This window comes from Monomorium pharaonis, chromosome 2 (assembly GCF_013373865.1).
Source record: "Monomorium pharaonis isolate MP-MQ-018 chromosome 2, ASM1337386v2, whole genome shotgun sequence".
NCBI lineage: Eukaryota > Metazoa > Arthropoda > Insecta > Hymenoptera > Formicidae > Monomorium > Monomorium pharaonis.
The window spans coordinates 23,541,617-23,567,878 of record NC_050468.1 but is presented as its reverse complement, the minus strand read 5'-3'; the positions used below and the strand labels follow the sequence as shown (position 1 = coordinate 23,567,878).

The 26,262-nt window shown below is 32.6% G+C and overlaps 1 protein-coding gene across 16 annotated transcripts in view; it reads right to left on the bottom strand.

Annotated features, from left to right (window-relative positions):
- The window catches only part of LOC105831051 (EF-hand domain-containing family member B), a 101,410-nt gene that overhangs the window by 55,183 nt on the left and 19,965 nt on the right, over positions 1–26,262 (bottom strand). For 11 of the 16 annotated variants that reach the window (XM_012670891.3, XM_012670893.3, XM_036282937.1 and 8 more), the window contains exon 3: positions 1,975–2,023. The gene's annotated coding sequence lies outside the window, so the exon portion shown is untranslated. Of the gene's footprint in view, positions 1–1,974; positions 2,024–2,481; positions 3,003–19,834; positions 20,072–26,262 lie in introns of those variants that run through there. The other 5 variants (XM_036282941.1, XM_036282942.1, XM_012670897.3 and 2 more) reach the window with 3 other exon arrangements.

Sequence of the window (26,262 nt, the reverse complement as noted above, 5' to 3'; positions counted from 1 at the left end):
CGGATTTATTTCTAATAAATTTAATAAATATTATAAACCGCAACTATCAGCGTTTATCTTTAAAGATCTGTATGAAAATTTTTAATTTTAATTAAAACCAATCATTTATTTTGAAAGAAATTTTCGGAGAGCACCAAAGATAATTGTTTGCGAGCAAAAAAAGAACGTGTATATGTATATCTACTATGAAAGGATTAGCCGCGCTCTAATCATCAATTTACATATTCATGTAAAATTTACAGCTCACTGTCAATTTACATATTCATAATTGAGTCGCTCGAGATGGCTTTATGCGAGCAAGGAAAATCAGTTCCTAATGCTGCGCCATTTTAGCAGGATAGGTAGGGCCAATCTGCATGTACACGTTGTACATGCACGTCTGCATAATCATATAATTGAAGCCAATTGACAGTCGCGCTGTAACCGCGATAACGACACCCGACCGCAATCACGGTTGCTAAATACGCTTAATTGGCAGGGTAACGTGAAACGTATCTGGACGGCACTACATTTAACCCCGGAGCGACTGCGAATCGGAGTCGCTCGACTTCCTCCTGCGGGCTCGCTCACACTCGCCGAACGAGAGGGACGGCGAGAAGGGGGATCCCCGCGTGCGAAAAACGATTTTTCTCGCGCGCCAATTAAATTGTGAACGTTACGTAAACGTGTCGAGATCGCAGAGATCGTGTAAGCGAGTGTTAGAGTGTTCGAGAGACGGAATTGCATCTCGCGCCGCCGGGGAGCTTGCTCGCCGTCCCTATTTAACAGTTTGCGTCACGAGCGAGCGGTATTGTTCCCCCCGCGGAGCATTAAATGCTTTTCGATTAATACCCTCTAAATGAACTGCGCCGCGGTATCCCGGAATCGAGTGTTCCTCGACCGGTTTTTCTACGAGAGAAACCTCCTTCAGGATAAAACTTTTCTTACGTATTTTACATTATAATATTTTTGCTGGTTAAATTAAAATTATAAAATTTAAAATTGTTTATTTTTAAATAGGTTATTGATATATTGCGCTTTGCTAATTGCTATATAACTGAATTTAGTATGGTTTCCTCACGCTTCTTATAATGAATTATTATTTCTAAGAACATTATTTATTGTTAATGTTGTTTGGGCGTCGATTAATTATTCTACTTCTAAATTCGGAATTTAGAAATCTGTTACACAGCACGGTGAAATTTTCATTAAGGAAGCATCGTGTGGAAGTGGATCGAGACACCTACGCAAGGAAATGGGAGTTCCAACGGCTATCATTTACATGTCCAGTGCATCTAAAATTGTTATATGGAAAACCCTCCAGCGGAGTAGGTTTGAGGTCATTAGAATACAAAATTGTACATGGTTGTACCTATCTTTAAGACCATAAAGTAGAAGCGAAATTAAGATCGTCGGAGTAATCGATGATCTTATACCACGGTAGCGGTAATCGCTTACATGCAAGTAAAATCGGCACATTCGGTGTCACGGAGGCTACATCGTAACAAGACCGGTCGAACCACTAGTCGACTCTCTATGTAGGTGGCACAGATCGAAATTATCGATAAGCGATAGCAAAATAATATTGTAACGAGAAAATCAATTGATCCGTGGCAAAAGCAGCGACTGTATAGACATACTCGTACAATACAATTGTAAGATAGTAACAATAATCTTTTATTCTACAGATTATCGAATCAAACACACTACTCTGCAAAAAAAATCTTAATTCTTTTAGCATATAGTGCAATATTGTTTGCTAATAAAAATTATAGATTTTTTTTTACAGAGTAATATTTAATTTACTTTATTCAAATTACTTATTACAAACTAATGCAATTTATAAAAAGTCCTAACGTACTAGCTAATCCAACCGTACTAGCTAGTCAATTTTTAGTTATTACTTAATTAAATTTATTTTTATTCTTAACTTAAATCTTAATTCAATGCTGAATAGATTCATGATCATAATAAATAAGTTTATTTGTTACTCACCGACCGATGCGCTACAGCCGAGTCATTTGGTACATTGACTACAGAAATTCTGTAACACACAAATATGAAATCCAAATTAGCTTTAAAAAATATATATATATGTTTCAAAAATAATGTGTACAAACATTAAATTTTTAATCTTTTTATTAAATATTTATTAATTTTCTTTGTTTTATATATATATACTTATTATGTGTCAATAGAAAAATCATCAATATATTTATACAATAAAGATAAATTTTTTATTTCCTGAAAATGTAACTTTTTTGGTACTTTTGGTTTTTATAAGTAATCCTTCGATTATATGATTTTTGTCAAAAAACTTTTCATAAAAGTCTTCGTAAAAATATTTTTGTAGATTTATTTATATACAATTTTGAATTATTTGTATTTCCTTATTTTTATCATATTTAGATTATTAAAATAACAGAATGTGTAAAATAAATAGAAAAAAATTAATTAAATTTACGCAAGTAAAAATTAGTATTCATTGCAAGGTTGTCCCACCGGTGTTCGATGTGTCTTCCCATGCTTCCTTCTCCATCCCTCAGGTTATCAGGTTTCCTCTTGTTCCTCTTCAGGTTGCACTCGCACAACACTCGCGAGAAACACTTACGGATAATTACGGTCACGCGCGGACATCACTGCACGTCTCTCGCGCGATTCTTACAGCACTTTCATTTATGTGTGTCTAAAATAGTTAAGACATGATGAATAATTGTAATTATCGAGAGATACGATCGTCTTTCGAAGGATAACATAATAATATGTACATAAAAGATCTTGATTCACTATCTGCTCGCTCGAGTGTCGGAGTGCGGCGACCTTTTGTAAATACAGCGCGCCGTACGTAGGAAAAATAAATATCAAAACATTCAGAACTATTAATCTATCTAACGAATGATAAGATAGATTTGCATTTAAATTTTAATCTCTCGTGAAGAAATAAGTTTCAATTTCACGCGAATAATTTCTGAAGTGCATACGAAACGGAGCTCAAAACCAAAAGGAAGTATAATAAAGAGACGGCGGTCGCAGTAAAACACATCGTCCCGTTATTTATATTCTTGTACCTTGCAATATAAATTATTTTGCTGGCTCGTTTGAAGTATTATCGTGACCCTGTCGTCGCCGGGATGCTACGCGAGTGACGAGACGACTTTCTCCGTGTAACAAAGCCGTGACGAAAGCCACGTGGAACTCGAGCGATCGAAGTCATTCAGCGGCCGCATGAATAGACTCGATCCATTAGCATTGCGCAATTGTGTTGTAGGTGTGCGTGTGCGGACTACTTGTTTTACGAGACTCCACTCCACGGTGACAGTGACACAAATGGGTTCTAAATACCCGGCATGCTGTCTCTCAATGGGAGAACGGCATTACGTTTCGAGCACCACCTACGTAAAGCTAACGGTATGGAAATATACGTGCATACATATATGGTTTATGCGCAATCAAATCGCTGAAGGCGAAAGCATTGTTCATATATATTTTCAAACTCTCCTCTGTCAGTAGATATGAAACGAGATGCCACGTGATATATGCCACGCGATTTCGTTGAAATAATTTAAATTCGTGTATGAAAAATTACGTGATTATTCGTGGCACAAGGTGAGTGATCCAAAATGATTCTGAGGCGTGATAAAAAATAATCGAGTTGCCTTTGTTCAATTAACTAAAAGATATTCGATCTGTACATTAATTTTTTTAATAAATCTTATTATAGGTTGAAACTTGTAGGAGGGCGAGAAGAAATATATTACATAATAAAATTATAAAATAAAAATAATTTATACAAATAATTACAAAATAAAACTAAAACAAATTAAATTGATTTTTTTCTTTTTTTTTTAAATAAAGAAAAGAGAAGCGAACAGGTTTGAAACAAATTGTATGATCAATGTATTCGTGTTGCGGTTGTAACGCCCATGCGTTTTCAATCAATTAAATTTCACTTCAGTCGAATGAAATTGCGAGGCGTGGCCTTGGAAAGCATTGTCGATAATTAAATTATTGACGGTTGTTACACGTCAATGGGTTATTGCAATTAGTTATTGCCGGCAGTGGCACATTTTGATATAAGAGACAAACAAATGTATTTTTATAAAATCCAATGTCCATTTTCAAAATTTTAGTAAAATCTTTTTCTTCGAGACTTCTAAAATTCTCAATGTTTTAAGAAAAAATTGTGGCACGTTGTTTTTAATATTTAAAGCAATAAAATTAAAAAAAAAAACGAGTTTTAGTGACTTTTCGCTTCTTGGCTAAAAATTCTTAAAATGTTTATAAGTTTTAAAGAATTTTCCAATGATTTAACATTTTCTGGCATTTTCTAATATCTCAAAAGTTTTATTAAAAAGTGTTATAATTCAAATCAAATAAAAATAAAATAATTGTTAATTTTTGTGTACCAATAATTGAAAAAATTTCAACGTATGTTTAAATCGCACTATTTTCACATGTAATTGCAAAGCTCTCTTTAAAACATATTAAAAATGTCAAAATTCTTTACAAAAAAATCGAAACTGACCTAATTACGTCAACATTTTAAAAATAAAAATGCTATCTACTTACATATACATTAATATACATTAATATATGCATTAAGTGTCTCAGACTCAATAAATTTTTTTATCTTTTTTTTTCAAAATAGTATTAATAAAATTTTCAATTAGTATTGCTGTAAAATATCAATATTAATATCCCTTGGTTTTACTACTAATAGAAATGTTCTTAATTTTTAAAATTAATTTTTTTGAGGTAACATTGTATTATTCAATCATAAAGATCATTGAAGGTAATTGCTAATTAATTTCACATGCGTTGAGTGAGATATCATTCAATCGTTTGCGTAACTGCATCCACATTAAAACCGCAATCAATTATTGTTACAGCTCGAATAATTTGTCTATCAGACAAACGTCAAGACAGAGATATTTGCGAACCGATAGGTAACCTGGCGGCTTAATGAAAGTAATTATTCGATATTCTGTCTAACTTATTTTATTATGTATTTAATTATATGTAATTTATTACTCACAGCTGTCATTGTTAATAATTAACAAACATCGAATTTAACGCATTTTGTTTTCAAATGTCAAAGTATATGTAAATATTTCTCATTTATTAACAGACAAATATAAAAATATGTATACATATACGTATTTCAAGTATATATTTCAAAAACGCAAAGCTTTATAAATGTTTTAAATTATAAATGTTTAATGTATAAATTGTTGCATTATACTCCGTTTAACAAACAGCTAAATGTTACAGCTAAGTGTAATATCGTTAACGTTAACATTGAAAGTTAATACTTTACGTTAATTAATGTAATCTCGAAAGAGTATTATATCTTCGTGACGGTACATCGTAAGTGGTCCGGAACAGGTGCGAGTCGCCGCCCGTCAGGAATCTCGGCAATAACAGGATTAAAAGAGAGCAACGCGATACCGAGAGATCGTATGATTCGCGGGGAATAAGTATATCATCGGAATAAGTATACAGTTCGATTACACGCGTATACGCGTATACAGATATGTATGAATCCTTGGAAAATTAGGAACAATCATATGCTCACGGTCGACAATTGGGCATCGATCGGGCACAAATGAATATCGTAACATGTAATACGCCAAATCAAGTAAATCAATTCATGAAGTCTCAAGTCTGGTCCATAACTAAAAGCTCTAGTTCTCACGAAGTCTAAAGCTTCTAGATATCTCCTATGGATATTTTAAAAACATCCTATGATATCCTATAAACTTTCTATATATCCATCGTATTAACATTCTATAGATATCCAATGGACATTTTACAGATATCATATGAATATATATATATATATACATATGGGTGTGTGTGCGTTTGTGTGCGTGCGTGTGTGTGTAGTCAAACTAAAAAAACTAAATTATTTTAATATAATCACAATGACAATAGTTAAATTGTATAAAAATCCTAAACATTTTTATCTCTTTCGAATGAAAGATATTTAGATAAAGTTCAAGAGAGAGGAAGGATTGGTAGAGAACTAAGTTCTTACTAGTTTCTAATTAGCTCTCCGTGTTGCCCCATTAAACTTGAAAACACCGGTTTAATATTACCGGTCTAATAATCTGTAACCGGTCAGAATCACCGCTCGTAACGCGGCCTCGGCAAACAAAGTATAGAGAAAGAAAAAAAAAACGCGCGAGAAGATTTACGTTTCGCGCGAGTAGCGTGTCCCGCATCCGCATTAGAGGGCTATTAGCGTCATTCAATGTTGAGATGTATAGTCTAAAACAGAGTAGCAGGTATCGGCCGACGCAGTAAACGTTGGTGTGCTTGGTAATTATTGACCGTGCGGATAAAACGAGTCCGACACGTCGCCGCGAGTAACGTGCTTGCTAATGAAATGTCACGGTGTAACTTTGTGCTACACTTTGTTTGCATTCACGGACACAAAAAAAGTCAATCAAACCATTTGTCGAGTATACAGTTCAACAAAAAATTCAAACGTAAACCCCGAAAAGTAGATCGTAAGAATAATGTAATGTTACATTAAATCTCAAGTACATTAAATCCTTCCTTGCAATAGGTAACTTCACATGTAGTGACATTTAAATCGTTTTAAAATTAAAGATGTGCAATTTATAAAATCATGCAAATTTCTTAAGAATTACAATAAAAATTATCCATATCATATTCCAATTTTTCTATTTTTAATTGTGCGTAACCTTGTATTGTAAATTTTATTCAAGTGCCATTTTATGTCGCAAGCAACATTTTAAATTTGTAATTTTATAAAATAGAAAATTATATTATCAGTTTTTTATTGTGCGTTGAATCGCTCGCACGGTACATAGAATAGAATTTGTACAATATTATACTATGCAAAATATAATAATTGTAATAATTAAATACAGCACTCGGAATTATTAAATTAAATTAGAGAAAAAATTAATGTTAAATTATTTATAAATATATAAATTTCTATTCACAATATAAAAAAATGGAATACGTATCTTCCATGTATCTTACTGTAAATCAAAATTCATGCACATTCATAATAGTTTCAAATTTATATATTTTCTTAGCTCTCTACGTTCTTAAATATTATATTTCATAAAATTTTCACGAATTAATAAAAAAAAAGCTTCAGACAGATTACTTGAATTATGTCTAGTGTTAAAAATAAGCATTCAAAAAAACATTTAGATTCACATTTGATTTCTATTGTTGAATCTCTAACACTAAATCGTATGCGATTTTACGATTAAAAATTCAGTTGTATAATTATATTGCGATTCAAGAAAAAAAAAATCGCAACATTTCTATTTATAACAAGCATAAATAAGAGTTTTAATAATCATATAAGGTGATTAATATTACCTATGAAGGTACTATAATTTTCACTGAAGTAACCTGTTTCCTATATACCATGCATCGCCCAGCTACATAGTTTCACGTATTATTTTATCAATTAATGTCAATGTATATATACATAAATAGCAGTATTAACTTATTGCCTAATTATTGGTTGCAAAAAAATAAACAGAAAGTAACCAATTAATAAAGTCTTGTAAATTATCAAGACTCACAATTCAATATTCTTGAAGAAATCTCTGTCTTTCTCTCTCTCTCTCTCTCTTTCTCTTTCTTTCTCTCTCATAGTCCAATAATTTTTTAATTTGTTCGAATTATAATTCGACTATGCCAGTTTTTTTTAGTAATTAAAAATGCCAATCAATCAATGTCATGTCAATCGGAAATTTCACGCTCAAAAGATTATAGATAAAAAAAAGAGAAGAATGAATGCGTGTAAAATCGATCCGCGGCACCGATTAATTACAAGACATGGGACTCGAGCGATCGATCTAGCAACAAGTCTTAAGTCAAAGCCTACATATTTCTGATCCAAGATCTAGTCATAGTCCTACATATTATAAATTTATTCGTACCTTGTTATTATATCTTTCGATATTATTTCAGTTAATATATTATTAGTCAAATTATATTTCCTAAAATAAGTTCTTCGATCTTTTATTATCACAATTGCAATTATTTATCATTAATAACATAAAAATCTTTCTTTAAAGACTTTTAATTTAAAGACTTGTAATTATTGTATAAAAATATTATTATAATAGTTACAACTATTTAAGTATTTTTATTTATTAATTTAACTAATTATTTCGTTGATTAAATGTAATACGCAAAAAGAAAAGAATGGTTTTATTAAAGTGTTTAAAAATTTAACTAATAGTATCTACAAATTTAGACATAGATCTAAAAATATCTTTGTTAGAACATTAAAATAATTATATTAGACACTCGACCGTAATGATAATAATATTGCAAAAATATCCTACTTTCGACATTTTAATGATCAGATCGATTTACATTAAAATTATTTAACATGTATAACATCGATTTATACGCATATATATATACGTATAAATTATTTTCCACTCATAAATATTTAATTTTTTAATTATTCATTAATTAATCAATTGTTCTATAAAAATGTTAATTTTTTACTCAGATTTACACCGCGCGATCGGAGATAGCATACCTCCTATACATTTCACGAGATGTCAACATGGAAAAGAAGACATTGTCATGTTTTCTCCAAAAACTCCACGAATGCATGTACCTTTTCGCACCTCTCCACTTTTTATGCTCCACGGATTGAGAAATGCCATCTCCCGAAATGTCCGTGACAACTCTCGCCCGTTCCGGATCCGCGATTGCGAGGTGATCCACGTCGTGAGAGAAAGAGAGAGAGAGAGAGAGAGAGAGAGAGAGAGAGAGAGAGAGAGAGAGAGAGAGAGAGAGAGACCATCTCTCGAAAGAATGAGGGAACGAGGGTAAAAGAAGAGCGGCGACGGGCTCGGCGAAGGCTTGATTTATGTGTCATTCCGCGGAACGGCACACCCGCTCGCTCGAGTGTGAAACAAATAAATTTCAGGCGAAGAGAGGCGCGCCATGAAAATGCGCGCACAGCTAAAGAGCAATATGACTCAGTGATTAATCAATCGGCGAGATGAAAAACGGGAGAACCAAATTGTGGCGGGTAAAATTACGTGAGACACGACCTACGTCATTACTCTTCCCCTCGATTACACGACTAATCTATAAAATTAGATGAGAAATGTACCTCTAAGTTCTTTAATCGATAAATATAATGATTTTTAAAAATGGCGCTCTCGAATCCGCAAATTGCAAATTAAACGGTAATATGTCAATGAGGCAAGACATATACTCGTGATATATCAAAATAACTTGTGATTGTGAAATATTAATTGTTTATAAGTTGGTGAATAAAACTAAATAACTAAATATATTTAAAATCTCTTCAAATTAGCGATACAATCGAGAAAAAATTTCTTTTAATATACATTCTTAAAAGTATCCAAAAATTAAAAAATTAATAATATGTTCATGCTTTTTATATAATTTATAATAATAATTTTTAATAAAACCAGGTTTTTGTAAAATTAAACTCAATCATAACTATCAAAATATAAAAATAGATTTATCGAAAGAATAAAAATCTATTGGAAGCAATAAAAATGATCTTGACATTTTGAACATAATTTCTTTAAGAACTTTCATTATGCTAGCTTTAAATAAAATATACTTTAAATTCTAATCAATTATTCCATAAACTAATGCTTAAAGTAAGAATAAATAAATCGATTTTCTATTTGATTTTTTTCGACCTTTCAAATCGAAGAACTTTAATTTCAAAATTATTTCGTCATAACAATTAAGTACTTAAACCTATTTCCCAGGCACCGATTAGAAATTATATCGATTGTATGATTGGATATCAGAACCAAATATTACTTTATATTATTAGTATATATATCTATCTTGAAATTAATAAAATTAAATTTATTCTACAATGACATATTGCAAAGAAGATAATAATAATAAAAATCACAAAATACAAAGCTTGTAAAATTTGTTTTTAAAATAAAAGTCTGCTCTTCGAAACAAACGGAGCATGTAATCGAAAATTCACACATATTGATCGAAGGACAACCGCTTCTAGACGCATTATTTAATCAATGTCGCAGCGCGACGCAAGATTCGTTTCTCATTTCTGATGGAGTACAAAAATAAATTACGCTTATGAAATCTTTGATCACTGCTACCAAAAGAAACATTTTGCCGCTTGATAAGTAGCAACTAGATTTTTAATCAATCAACGACATCAATCACAAGTCACCCGTAAGAACTTCGTGTAAATGTATTAAAAATTATTACATTTATATAATTATATTAAGCAATCATATTAAAAAAACCGTTTTATTGTTGCACAATTTAAATAATATTTGTGTGTGTATGTATATATATATATATATATTCCAAATTGCAGAAGGCGTAAGATTGATTAAAGTAAGCAAAAGATAGAGAAAAACAAATTGCGATTATTATTATATATATTTTTAAAAAGTCAAAAATCAAATAGGGCGCGCGCAGCGCGCGCCTGTAGTGTTCTAGTGATTTATAAATAATTCATAAATAATTTCTATTTTTATATTTATTAATAATAATAATGATAACAAAAAATTCCCTTGTCCTTTACTATTTTCTTTACGGTCAAGCGTTAGTAAATTTCGTAGATAATCCAATTAATTGACTGACTTGACTCTCTCTCTCTCTCTCTTATACAAGAAACTTACACAACCACTTATACAAAAAACCAACCCTGTCAAATATTTACTCTCTCTACGTCTCATCTTCCAACAACAATGAAATAAAACTACTATTGCAAAATTTTCTTCTTGTCGCCTAAAGCTACACAATCTGCACAAATGTGTTCCATTTTCTATCAAGATTGAAAGGCTACTTTTCTTAGTGCCTACCGTTATTATAACGTTAATCGCAAGAATAGATCTTTCCTTGATATTCTGTCCTCTTCTAGATAAAAGGAATTAATTTTAAAAAATGGAAATGTTTAATAAATGTAAGTATTTATGTACCAGAATAATAAGACATCGAGGATATCACGAAAATTTTTGCGAAAATAATTATTTAAGTCATACGAAAGATTGAATCGAGAAAGTTGCTTTCCTATGTTATTAAAATAATGGTAAATCACAAATCATATGTTTGAATTGAGTGCGGAAAAACGATTTATATAAGCGTGATAATATATTCTGATTAATTTAAATTCAAGGATGATAAAAAAATGTGTTTTTTACTATTTTATTAATATTAATCGCTTTAAAACTGCGTATCGATCTTTCTGCTAAAATTAATGTTTTCACCGTATTGTACGTATATGCTTTATTTCCTTGCACTACAAATTAATCTCAGTATTTCCAAGTAGCACTTGCAGACAACAATTAAATAAGCAAACAATTAAATAGCAGAAATAAATGCGGAATATTGATTCGCCCATTTTTTTCATCGTGTTCTATCGGAAATACATGCTAATAATTATTATAAATTAATTGTAATGAGATCTCGCGTACCAAGATATATATTTGCACGATAGCAGTTCCGATATTCTAACAGTACATACAAGATAATATACACTATACTTATACTAAATAATTTAACGCTGTACTTTCGCACAGCGTTAACGGTTCATAGATCGTCCCGTATTCCCTTAATCGGGATTCACTCGAATATAAAAACAAAAGTATCGAGGAGATCGGGGGGAAGAGGTCGACGGCAAAAAGCCTAATCTTCTCGCGTGAGCCTTTGCGTTGTTACTTGGTCATGCTATTTTTTTCTTCCGTCCAAGGATAATGTATGGAGTAAAGCGGCCGCATGTTTGCCTACATAGTAAATGTAAACGTTGCTATCGTCGCTTTGGTTTCCGCTTCATCATATGCGTATTAAACGATTTTATACGTTACACGCTGTGTACGGTGCATTAAGGCGTATAATTGATGCAACATATGATGAAGTATAGAAAGTCAGGTAATTGCTATTATTCAATAAAAATCAGATTTTGCTCATATCCTTGCATTTCTCCGCATCACTGAACAATCTCGTCTAATTGATTTAAAAAAAGGATTGTTACAATCATGCAGGATGTTCCAAAAATACTTTATGTTTATCTCCTGATCCAATCCATCATTTTAATGATAAATTTGCTAGCAAATTTCAAATTTAACTCTTTATTACAAACAAAACAAACCATTCTTTTACATTTCCTTAATCCGCCTTTTTAAATATCTCAGAAATTGCTCACTAAATTAAAAAAAAATCTGCTTAAGTAATATAAGTTAAATTTATAAAAAATATTTATTTTGTTATTAAATTTTGTAAATTCATAAATTTTTATTCTTTAAGTAATTTTTTCTATCTAGAATAATTTTAATTTTCAAAAAATAAAAAATGTTTAATGTTTTCAATACTGCAATACAGTTGAAATAAAAGATATCGTATTCTAAAAGAAATAAGATTGTAAATCTCAATTAAAGAATAAAGAACAAGTGAAAGATAGTGATGATCTGACGACACTCTGAATGTATTACATATAGAATAGTTCGGTAAAAATTTATCTATGTAGACAAACAGTTATGTCTCTTAGAAGTTTTCAGCATTTATATATGTATATAGGTATATTAACGCGTGTTTAATATATATCTAATTAATCATGTATTATAGTTATATTATCTCTTTCGTTGTAATTACGTATAATATTATTAATATGTGTGTACAACTTTTCTCCTCTCACATTCTATAATTGCCACATTTTATTACTTATACTCTATCTATTTAATTGCACACACCTATACACACACATATATATATACAAAACAGATTTTACTACGTTGTAAATTATATTAGGAGACGTTATCGCCAAGTTTATTACCTTCACAATCAGCGTTCACGCGGCACTTGATAAGACACAAGAAAATTGTGGAACAAAATAACAAATATTAGGCGTGCCTGAAGGAAACAACAATATTTTAACCCCAATAGTTTAATATTTTTAAATAACTTTGTACTAAAACTACCAGAAGATTTATGTACAGTGTATAGCCGTAAACATTTACTGCATGTTTTTCAACAACAGCTTTTCCTTAGAAAAGAAAGCGATTTAGAAATGAAATCCAATATTGAACATATATGATATACGTCTTGGATAATACCACATGCTTTATTTTTTGCAAACAGGACTCTTCCTCGTGACTGCAATGAAGAAAACCCATCCTAGCTCTATATTTGTACGGAGTTTACTGGAGTGCGTCCTCGAGATTGCTATGTACACCTTGCGCGTCTTATTGCTGCGCCGCAAGCGACATTCGTGCTCGCCGTTTAGATGCGGAGCATATAAATCCGCGCTGAAGAGAGTATTTAACGTACCCGTAACGCGCGGGCGATAGTCACTCATCCCATGCTCTCGCGTTCGCTTGAGTCGCATACCATACGCAAGACCATTATCCGCGGATGGCTCCCGGACAACCTCTTACGTGCGAGACGGCGACTTTCACCGCAATATTCTAACAATTTAGGATAATATGATAACGATTTTTCCTCCGGGCGATAAAAGAAAAGTTTTCACGATAATTTTGGGACGCTATGGACGATAAAGTGAAGGTATCTTTCCTTTTTGGAGAAAAATGTGTGCTATAGATAAACGGTCACACGTTGACTCCTAGCTTTATATTCAATCTTACATGGAAACTTGACAGTACACATTGCAATAATACACAGAGAGAACGATTTCTTTAAACATTTCTTTCTCCATTTGTTTGAATTTATATAATCATTAATTTTCTTCAAACAACATAATGTTATATTATCTTTATTGACTGAAAAAGATATTGTCTCATTGAAACAAATCAAAATACATAATTAATAAATCAAATAATCGTATTCGTTTCTTCAAACAATTTGTTTGACTATTTCAAAGCATATATTTTATTTCTATTTGTTTTTAATAGATTTTATTACATCTAAAGAAATCTTTCTCTCTATGTGGTATCAAGTATTCTCTCTGTATGGTATCCAATAAAAGAACTCAGAGAAATAACTTTGTAACACTTTGATCTTACTGCAATGGGAAAATTACAGGAAAATCGCCTCAGTGGATGTGCTACTTCCTTTATATTCAAGCACGCACTCGAAATGCTCGAAGCACTGCGCGATTATAACCAGCAAACCAGTTTTGAAATCTTCAAACAAAATTTCGTAAATACACCTATGTATATTAGACTGCGATAAATTGAAGAAATAAACATAAAAAAATCCGGAATTAATTTGAAAAAGTCATCCATCGAGAATTGTAGAAATAATATTCATTTCAAGAAGTTTTTTAAGATTATAATTAAATTCAATATTTTAAACAGATCAATAAAGTTGACAACGCCTAAACGGTCGCAACTAGATCTTAATGCTGATTATTATTTTTTTAATATACTAATTTAATAATCTCAACTCATATGAACTGCGCGCCTTATGAGCTGAGATTACTAAATTAATATATTAAGAAAATTATAATCAGCACCAAGATTTAGCTGCGACCGTTTAGGCCTTTTCAACTTTATCGATACGTTTAAACATTTATGCGGTCTAAGAATTTATTGTCAAATATTTTAATTAGAAAATTTAAGATTACTAATAATAAGTTTTTGGTAAGTATCCGGATACAGATCACATATCTGGTCATTGGGACGTTTTACCTTATACAATTTTACATCCTAATGAAATGTCGTGTAATTCATATTGTTTTAAAATAAAAATAAAAAATATATGTTCCAATATCAACGTAAATAAAAAAATAAATGAGCAAATAAAGTCTTAACGTCGGAATCTTTAGGACACTTACATTAGAATTACAGAGCGGCGAGAGGGAAGAAAGAGGGAAATGCTATAACGTTTGATTTTCGAAAGTAACGGGAGCAGACTTAATCGACTTTGTAGATTGTAGTTTCAGGGATATTAATCGAAGACAGGCTTGCGCAACGCAGCGATGCAGCGGGCCAATGAGGCACGTACTTACATACGTTCGAGGGAAATTCGCCGCGGTACGCCGCGAGATCTCGAGAGAGCCGCGTACGTCCCCCGATATTAAACGCAGCTCTCGGAATGGCGTAATCGCGCGCGCGAACGGCATCAGATTATGCGGGACCGGAGAGGAACGATCTCTCGGACGTTTTATTTTCTTTCCTTCCTTCTTTCCTCCCGTTTAACCTTTCGCGAAGCTGCGGTAGCGGTGGTGGCGGCGGTGGCGGTGTCGGCCGTGGCAGCCGTGTGGCGCGGTTTCGAGCCTTTCCGGCTCGATCGTTTCGCTTGTATCTCGTCGTTCTATCTGCACTTCGGCGCTTATTAAAGCGCCGTAGCTTGTTATTTGCGTGCGTTAAACGCGTGTGCATGTATAACGATGTAAATTGTTTTCATGCTCGGAGGCAAGGGTGTGCTTGTGCTACTCTCAGTAGCACGAGCACGCACATTGAGACAAATTTTCCCGCAATTTTCTCGCTGTAGTAAAGTTAAAGTGTTACAAAGTTGTCCCTCTCTCTCTTTATTATTGTTATTTGAAAGTAATAAATGAAACAAAGATTGGCACTTGAGGCCTCGATTTAAAATAATAATTTTAAAAAGCCTCTCTCTCTCTTTCTGTCTTTGTCTCTCTTTATTATTTTTATTTGAGAGTAATGAATGAAATAAAGATTGGCACTTGAGGCCTCGATTTAAAGTAACAATTTCAAATCACAAAAATCAATATAAATATATAATATTGATATTTATTTCAGAAAATTCATATTTCTCAGCTCGCTGCTATCGAACTGCTATTTAATTTGATTTTATTTCTCACTATAGCCATCATATTTCTTCCCTCTTATTTACTTCCCCCTCCTCCTCCCCTCGTACTCTTGTCCGAAAAACAAATTTTTTTATCTCTGGAATGTCCTTCGCCACCCACGATGTACAACGTATCGAATATCTGGGGGAAAAAAACGGGCTGACCTTGCACGATACGTACAAGGTACTTCGCTTAAATACGCGCGCGTTGCGCAATTAAACGCGCGATTTACGCACGATTTGCCGGATCCTGGAACCTCTTTTTCACGTGCATATACAGATCCAGAATAATCGGGCGTAATTAACGGCGTCTGGCCTAACGCGAAACTTTCGTTACGCACGGCGAACGTTTATCGCGCACCTTAACGAACGAGGACGTTAAATCAGCAATTTTATTCGAAGGCGCGCCCATCACTGCACTTTGACGAGATAAAAATTAAATTATACACGTATGCGCTCGGCGAGCGAAAATCGCGCGTTTCCCACCGAAATCTTTTCATTAAAAAATAATCCAGAGATCGAATTTTTCGCTTGCGAGGTTATATGTATATAGTATCGTTATTTACAATATCCTTATTTTTAGTATCCTTTCATGCAAATGTGTTATTTGCTAGAGAAATGCCGAGATATAAATTATACACCCAACGTTTCTTAAAGTTGTTTCAAGTAAGATTAAGAAATCAATTTTTTGTGAAAGTATATCAACCACTTCAAAGATTTATCGAGATTGCTCATGCAATTAATTAAATCCGTTACTTTACAAAGTTAACTTTACACGAGTCGATTGATATATCACAATCTTCTTAAGAAACAGCGAACACGCAAATACTTGTAGAAATTGCTGAGCAGAGGCATTTGGAGATACCCGCATCTTAGTGCCTTTCTCAGGATAATCACCTGTTCGTCTAAGATGCACTTGAAAACGTGCTTATACGTTAAAGTATGCAGCCATCTATTTCTCGCGTGCAAAGGTCTTCGTCCTATCTGGCTAGTTCCATCTTGGCGGACTATCTCTTACCGGGCACAATGACAATTTACTGTATTCGTAAAAATATACGTTAGTTGCGGGTACTAAATTTCATTTAATAATCTAACATTTTTACCTAATTTTATCCGTAAGTAAACGCGAAGACTGTGACTTCAACATAATTACGCCATTAAAGTAACCAAGAAATATCTTACGGTGCGTCCTAATTAAAAAAAGTACTACATGGATGGACGTTGTGACATGGATTCTCTAATTAAGGAAGTAGTAAGTCTCGCGATATATGCGACATGCTAAATCTACACGACAAAAATGTAACAGTAAATATTACAATTAACTTTTTTTATCTTGTAATGTACTGTATGTATATCAGAAATTATAATATTTTATTTGAAAACATATTTTATTAAATTATTATCGCGATTAAATAAATATATTTTAATCGTTTGATTACTTCAAATTTTATTTTTATTTTAGAAAAGTCTTATAGTCTTATAGTTACTTTGGAGTAGATTTGCGATGATTGTAATAAAATTGCAATATCAGTATAATAATCTGTTTGTGTAATAGAAGATTAACTAATTAAACGTATAAACACGATTATATATATTACAGACTAAAAGTTTGGAAGCGATTGAAATTTTTTAACAAAAAATTAATTGTCTCGCTTAATAAAACATATAAAATTTGATATATACCTGTATAAAGTTTTACACAATGTATTTTAAAGTAGAAAGGCAACTTCGATATTTGATTGATGTTCTAACTAAATGAAGCAGTCTTATGACCGCAGTTATTTGCACAATTGACACTTAAGATTGGAGCTGCACGAGAAGAAAAATAGTTATAATATATCACTCACTTTTCTGTATGACACATTTTCAACCATCAATTTCAATAGAAAATTTTCAATAAGAAAACTGCAATACGTGTATTAAGTAAATAAATCTTAAACTAATGAAATACAGTACGATAGTGGTGATGATAATTCGAAGTTGCTTTTTTCTTTATACTCTTTAAATGGCAATCAGTGTATCACTAATTGATTTGCAGTGCAATTAGGTGATAGTGCTGTAAAGTTGAAAAAAGAATACTTTTATCATGCCATCTATTAGAGGCACAACAATAGTGAAATAACGTTTACTTGAGTGGAATAAATGAGTTGAAGATAAATAGCGACTTTGCGGCTAGTAGAAGGCCATGCATAGAAATTCATTTTTAACGCACGTGTAACAAAAATACATTTTAAAGCTTGGAAAAATTATTTAAAAAATAAAATTTTATACTCTCTAAATGACAATTAGTAGAATCAATAAAAATACACTGACTTTATATACTTATACCTTATCGATAAGTTAAAATAAATGCATTGATTTTTCAGTAATAACACATTAATTTTGAAGTCGAAATCACTAAAAGGCAATGAATACTCATTGATTACCACAGTTTTAAGTGTAGCACTGCGAAGCAGTAAAAAATATATTAATTCCTATTTAAAAAGTATAATTTTTCCACCGAAAAATTTAATTCTTTATGAGATACAAGAAAATTCTAAGTATTTCCAAACTTTTGGCTAACAGTGTTGTAAGATTTAATTTATCCACATAGCATTTTTTAATATTTGTAATAATGTTTATAATGTACATTGTAACCCTTTGCTAATATAATTAGCAAAAATATGCACATACAATTCAGATTTTTTATAACAAATAATATATAGTTATGTTATCTCACATTCTAAAATTTTTTACAATAAAATAAAATATATTTTATGTAATTTATGATATATTTTCGTGCATTTTTTTTTAGTTACATTTCTTCCAACATCTTTTAATTTTTCAACCTTTTTTAAATTTAAATATACTTTTGTATATTGGTTACAATTATAAATCACGGTTACGTATTGTACTTTGCACAATTTTTACTGCTGTATCTTACAATTTTAAGAAAGGTCAAATTTGTCAATGGTTCAGTTATCAAAATCAGTACAGATTTATCTCACGATCAGAAGTAATGCGTGAATCAGCAATCAAAGCTGCTTATCCATGCGCAATAGAAGAATCTTCAAGTACTATCATTGGTGAAAAAAAAAAGATTAATATGGAACACATTGAATCGGTTACAGCAGGATGCCGATGTATTTACTTTTCCCACGTGAAATGCGCCACGCAATGCATCTTCGTTAGAAATTCTCATCTCGTGCGGTACGCAATGTCAAGTGCACATTGTGTAGATGAGGCAAGCATAAAGATTATTCCGAAGCGCATCAAAGGTAAACGCTTTCGAAAAACCACATGTTAGACTCTTCACGAATCAAAAAAGGAAGATTTTGTTACCGTTATATAGCAATATAAAACTCATTTATCTCTGAAAGTAAATTATGTTCTTGAAACATTTTTGAATTAAAAATTAATTGACGAAAAACATGCAATCGCGTGTGTCTCCTTGCAGGCAGCTTGCTACTCGAACAACTAAGAAAACGTTCCAAGACGTTTCTTATAAACGTTTCTTGGGGGACGATGCTCGTTTAAGTGTGTCGAGGATTATATTACAACGTCTTCATCGCACGATTACCGCATCATTATTACAGTCAGCTGTGGGACAAAATCAACGACTCGCGATCTCGCGAGTATAGTATAAGAATACATACATCAGGAAGTTCCGACCCATGACGTTCTTTTATCTCGGCATTTCCCTTCCGCCTGTCATCCGCGATCGCTACCAGCTGACGAGGCATCATCCGCGAGAAAGATGCGCGCTTCCCAGACGAGGGGGATCAGACCGCGGTGATCTCCGAGGTGACGAGGAGGAGATCATGAATCCCGACGACGACGACGCCGCCGTCGTTCACGACGGACTTAATTAGCGTCGTGATTTACTCGATATTACGTTTTTACTCTTTTTTTTTCCGAGCCGGATGTTTAATAGAACCCTTTCCCATGATCCCGCGTGCGTCGTGCGTGTGGCGAGAATTCCGTCGCGTCGTCGTGTTCAATAAAACACGGCTCTTAATTGCGACCGACAATTAACTCGGCCGACGGAGCGGAGGAGCGTCTCGGATCGTCACATTTGTCAGCGGTACTAAACGCCTGGATCCTAGTTTTAATGGGCGCCTACCTCGCTCACGGGGGCACCGTTAACGCGCGCCGTCTCTCCTATCCGTGGGACAAGAGCCAGACGTTTTCCAGCGGCAAGGTGGAAGATACGTGTCGTCCTCGGGGATCTCTCGGCGACGAGGGAGCGTTCGCTGATCTCGCCGAGATGCACGTCATGCGAGCGAGCGTAAGCCAAAGACCCGGAAGAACGGCGGCGAGGCAGCTCTGTGAAGAATCTGATAGCTCGGTCATTCTAAAACTGACGTAAATCAATTTTGCAAGTGTCGTTGTCCTCCCGAGGTAAATAAGGTAATCCCGTGTAAACCGTGTTTCGCGAGAAAGCAATCTATGGCGTAGATCGTTTCGGAGAAGAACCTTGGAAAGCGATTTCTACCAGCGATGCTATTTTATCCGTATGGTATACGCTGTACCCTATAAATCACTTATTCTTAAGGTCGCCCGGGTCAATTTTGAAAGCATCTTCCCTCTGGGACAAACAAACGTGTAATCAGGCCTTCCAAATTGTTTTCTCTGAAAAGTTCCCTTATTACGTGGCGAAGAGAATTCTATATTCTACATCTTCTTGAATTGAACAATCGCGACAAATCACGCGCTCCTCGCGAATCAAACTGCGAATTTACCATGTGCGTAACTAACTCCACTCGGTATTTTCCGCACCGAGGTACAACACGACGTAGATGGATCATAAGTATCAGTTATGGTACACGTGTGGCCGCCTTTATCGATACTACGCTACATAATCTTTGACCTCTGTCGAGATATATATATTACTGTCGATACAAGGTTGCCTACTTGCAACTCTCGGCGCCAACTCCTGCATTCTACTTCTTTCGAGTACATATAATGCCTTTACAACCGTGTTATAACCGGTACTGCATTAGATTCGTTGTAACTGCGCGCTCACGTTGTAAATCAAATCTCAAAAATATTAGTTCACTAATCACTTTCCTGATAGATCGTATATATAAAATTGTATTCCTAACAATATAAGAAAACGTATAAAAAAATGGAACATAAGATTTAACAAGTCTCTTTTCCATAATACAATTTTTCACAATATTGAATATATTGTTTACATTTAAATAAAAAATAACGGAGACCGTAAAAAAAGTAAACACGTATACCTCTTATATAATAACAATATAAACAACAATAAAAAAGGATACAAACATACACACAATTTTCTACTTTATAATATATTCTATATAAAAATATCTAAAAGATTGGATTTAGTGTTGTTGCTATTAACATTTTATTATCAATAAATATTTATAAATCTTTCATAATTGCGCATGTCAAATTTATGCGGCAGTCGTAAAATGTTTTCATCTTGATTCGATTATCATTAAATCATTGCAGAAATAACCGCGGTTATGCATCGGCACTTCTCACCGAGCGTAATATATTTTATGATTTTTCTCTCATTCTCTCTCATCCAACAATGACGTATCGAATCCCAATCAATAGCGTTGCTCGAAGAAATGGTATAAATTAGACGACTATAAATATCTAATTATCGCAGCCCGCTGAATAAATATCTCGCTTAACTAACGGATTTACATGGAAAGTAATTGAACTTAATGAAAGATTTAACGATAAGAACAGAAGAATAATTTTTTATCTACATAATATATACACGAAAGAAAAACTGCTTTGCTGAAATATCTAAAAATTAAATTATAAAAGATAGAGCTCGAACTAATTGCTAAAATGTTGCATTACTAATCTTATTTGAGTTTTTTTCACAATCGTTTTTAACCAATAAAATTATTTTCAGATCTATATGTATATATATTTATATATAAATAGAAATATATTTATATATAAATAGAAATATTTTTATATATAAATGGATAAATGGTGTCTTATTACATCGTTATTATAATGTTCATTTCAAAAGGTCAATTTTCGTTCTGTTTTGTTTTCTCGCGAGAATTTTTAAAACCGTATGCCTTTTTTGACTTTAATGATATCGCGGAGTCCAATTAGAATCGCAATAATTATTAATTTATTGATTATTCCACGTGCAAGTATGGAAAACGGAAAGCGGGCTTGCCCAGCACGACACGACAGGACGCAACGTGACGTGTCCTTTCACTCGTACGAGGATGCCTTGACATTTCGCGCCGTGTAACAACGTATCCGCACGCGACCACGAGGATAAAAAAATCGTCAACTTGCTTCGCGTCTCCACACACGCATCTTATGACCGCGCATTCCATCACACTAGTCGAGAATTCATTCACGGGAGAACGCCAAGAAACGATCTAACGACGATAAAGAAACAAAGTAGGTAGAAAGTAAATAGATCAAGATGAGAATTCAGATGAAACTCTTACAGATCAATAGATATATTTTCATAAAAATTAAAAATTCTGTAATTTACTTCCTTGTTGTAAAATAAGAGCATTTACTTTATTATTATTTTCTATGTTTAAGTAAACATTAATAAATATGTATGAAATAATTTTTTTCCAAATTTACAAAATACTTTTTAGAATTAAATTAAGGAAATAATGCTGAAATAAATATACTTATTATTAAAATTTTGTTTTCAGTGTACAAAATCCAGACAAGTTTCCAAAAAATAAAATACTTTTTATCTTCAAATTTCGTTCGTTGTATAAAATAATATTGTATAGAATAATTTTTCTTTAGACACATAATAAGTGTAAGAACAAAAATTATAAACTTTAATTAATATTTTAAGGACTTATTTAAAAAATTTCCTTTTTGTTATTATGGGAATTTTATATTTATTACTTTTCATATTTATTCTATAAAAATATATTTTATATTTATCCTTTTTTAAATAATAAAATAAAAGAAAACATATTTTAGACATAGCAATAATTTTTTTATTTATAAAATTTTCAAGTTGCTCTTAACAAAAATATTCTTTTACATTTTCCTTTGCATAAATATGATAATTTTTCTACATATAATACGTATCAAATAAATAATTTAGAGATATTAAAAAAACTTTAAGGGAAGAAACTCGTGTAGATCGAAATTTTTTAGCAATTTTTTTTTGCTTAAACTTATAACAAATCTTCCGTAGAATATGAAAAAATATCAGAAACCGATTTGAGACTTTCTTTTATGTTATTTCCGTCAAAAGTAAAACGGTCGCTCTGAGCGGAGAGTATAAGTATACGGTATGTGGCGGGCGCTTAACCGTCGATCTTTTTTATAACGATGGAAGGAGAAAGGCAGAAAAATGTGCAAGTTTCTTTATGTTTTTTTATTTGTTTATGTTTATTTGTTTGAATTTAACGGTCGTGTTAAACGCAGTCGTGTTAACTTTAAACGCGTTTTTATTAAAACACTAAATTTTTCGCCCCGGGACGGATTACTCAAAAACTACTCGACCGATTTCGATGAAACTTTCAGAGAATATTCTTCAACTTATTGGCTATTACATAAACCTCTCCAATTTTTAATTATCAATGTTGAACAAAATTTATGAGCAATTATTCATTAAAAAAAGATCAATTTTTCTTTAAAACATTGGCATTTTCGCAATTTTGTAAATTTCAATAATATTGAAGATTTATGCAATGCGTTTTGACATAAATCAAAAAAATTATTTTGGATTTCTTGTTTCAGACCATTTTTACGGTCTCCATATGTCCCGACGCACTTTCGAAGTGCCATTTTTGAGTCATTGCTAGCTTATTTGTCGATATTTTTTACAATCCTCTGTGTATTGTAAAAATTCAATAATTATTTTCCGCAATGGTCAGCCTATTGCAGAAATTATTTTCTACAATCCTCTGTGTATTGTAAAAATTCGATATTTTCTGCAATTGTCAGCCTATTGCAGAAAATAATTTTTACAATGCTCTGTGTATTGTAAAAATTCGATATTTTCTGCAATTGTCAGCCTATTGCAGAAAATAATTTTTACAATGCTCTGTGTATTGTAAAAATTCGATATTTTATGCAATTGTCAGCCTATTGCAGAAAATAATTTTTACAATGCTCTGTGTATTGTAAAAATTCGATATTTTATGCAATTGTCAGCCTATTGCAGAAAATAATTTTTACAATACTTTATCTATTAGTTTTTCCCTCAAAAATTTCTAAAAACAGGTAATTTACACGAGTTTCCCCTCTTAAGAATAATATGTTAAAAATCCATTAAAAAAATACTTCTAAACTTTTGTTTAATACTTGCCAACAATTTTATATTTTCTATCTATTTATATTTCCCATTTTCTGATTCTTGCTAGAACAAAATTATTGACAACGTGATACTATTGATAAAAAATGATTTAGTACCACAATCCAGATTTTTATAGAAATGGACTTGTTTGACTTTTGTAGGCAACTCTTTGTTTGCTTTATCTCTGTCCCCTACTTTTTAACATATAGAATTAATAAAACAGTATTTAAAAAAGCAGAAGAACAATAGTAATAAATTTTCTTCTAATTGACCTAAGAAAAGAACAAAATCAGCTTCACTAAAGGCATCAACGATCGTTCATTCGCTTGCAACTCGCTGTAAATACCGCAAATAGAAGGAAACAACCTATTTTTAGACGAGAAAGTTCTTCTCAACTTGCAAATCGACTTGCTTACGGGCTTAATCGCCAGACACCCACGCTTGTGACGGTTTTTATGACGGAAGTGACGCGGCAACGAAGAGCTGACGGAATGACGGCGAGCTCGTGAGAATCTCACCGGCGAGATTGCGATAACGCCGACGGCGGATGCGTCCGCGAGCGTAAGGATCATATCCACGAGGGGCGTGCGACGTATTCCCTTCAGAATATAGAGGAGAAGGCAAGCGTCTCATTCGTTAGTTAGATAACCTTTACTCCAGCATTAGCCTCGCCCTCGACCTGCTAGCTGAAAGATATGGCCACTGTGCTTCTACGTGCGGGTAAAGGGGAAGAGAAATTGCCCTTTCTCGTGATACACCCCATGGTTTTCCGTGCGAATTGAAGATTACCGCATTTTAACCCTTTGCTCCATTATTTTTTAATCCGAACGAGCAACGCATCGAAATGTTAGACGGAAAACTTGATATTTTACATTTTACATTATGCGTGCACCAATTTCATAGCCGCAGAAAAAAGATACTAACATAAAGATGAATTCAAAAATGTATAGTTGGAAGATAAATATAAAATCAATCAAAAACTGTTAAGAAAAAAGTTTGGAAATATATGTAATAATAATAATAAAATAAAGATATAAAAAAGAGAGACAGATTTTTTAACGAGCACTTACTTTAATCACTAAACTTTAGAGATTCGACTCATTTATCATCAAATTTGGCAACATTTTCTTTAATAAATGTACATCTTATATTTATTACGCAAGATTTTCGAGATTATGCGGGATTTTTTTGTTGTTAATTGACACATGAGAAACTTAATCGTTTCATGTATATCATATAAAAAATTACGTTCTAATTTCTAGCCGCGCAATTCTATTGTGTTTTAAATACCATAACGATCATATAGATCAAAGCTTTTAATGAACCCGATGAAATATCCTTGAAATAGAAACAGAACACCTCTCATTTCGCTTACTTCATCTTTCGCCGGAGAATCATCATTTTCCTCGCGATAATTATTGGTAGACCTAAAGATTCTTCTATCGGCGTCCCGCGGATTTAACGATTGGCGGCATTCCGCGTATGAAAAATACACCCATCGGAATGTAACGCGCGGAATTACACGTTCGGGCCGCGCGAGTATCGTCGTGAATTCCGCGTATTTCGTATCGCCGCGCGCGCTTCGCTGCAATACAGCGATTTCTTCCGCGAGACGAAACGCCGAGCTCCGAAGAGAAAATTGCAGCCGAGTTGCAATTGCGAGTCGTTCGGACAATTAAAGTATTACCGTGGGAAAGCTTAACAATCGAAATCGCAAAGAACGGAAAGCAATTTATGTCGCGAGTTCTCTTAACTTAAAGAGGATTGCTATCGAGACGACCTACTCTTATAGAAATTACATCAAGCAATTACATTGAGAGTAATGATGATTGCACATTAAAGCAATGTTGTTGGAAACTGTAGTAAATTAATGGAACTGTCGTATAAAGTATTATGATACTGCGATTATAAGTTGAAGGTGAACTATAATGATTCCATAATCGTTTGACGATTATAGAGTATGGAACAAACTTCTGCAGCAATCAATTAATAAATGGAAATAAATATAATACGTATTATACATATATTATATATGTATTATATAAATTATCAAGTTACTATAGTTAAAATGTAATATTAGTGTACATTAAAATATAAAAAATAATATCAATTTAATAAAAAAATATGTAATATATAACTATATATAATAAATATTATAATATTAATAAAGATTAGAAGTAGTTTCGTTACAGAATAATATTCTGTTTACATTGATCTAATGTTTGTATTACAATTAATTTTTTTTCTGTCTTTTGAAAAAA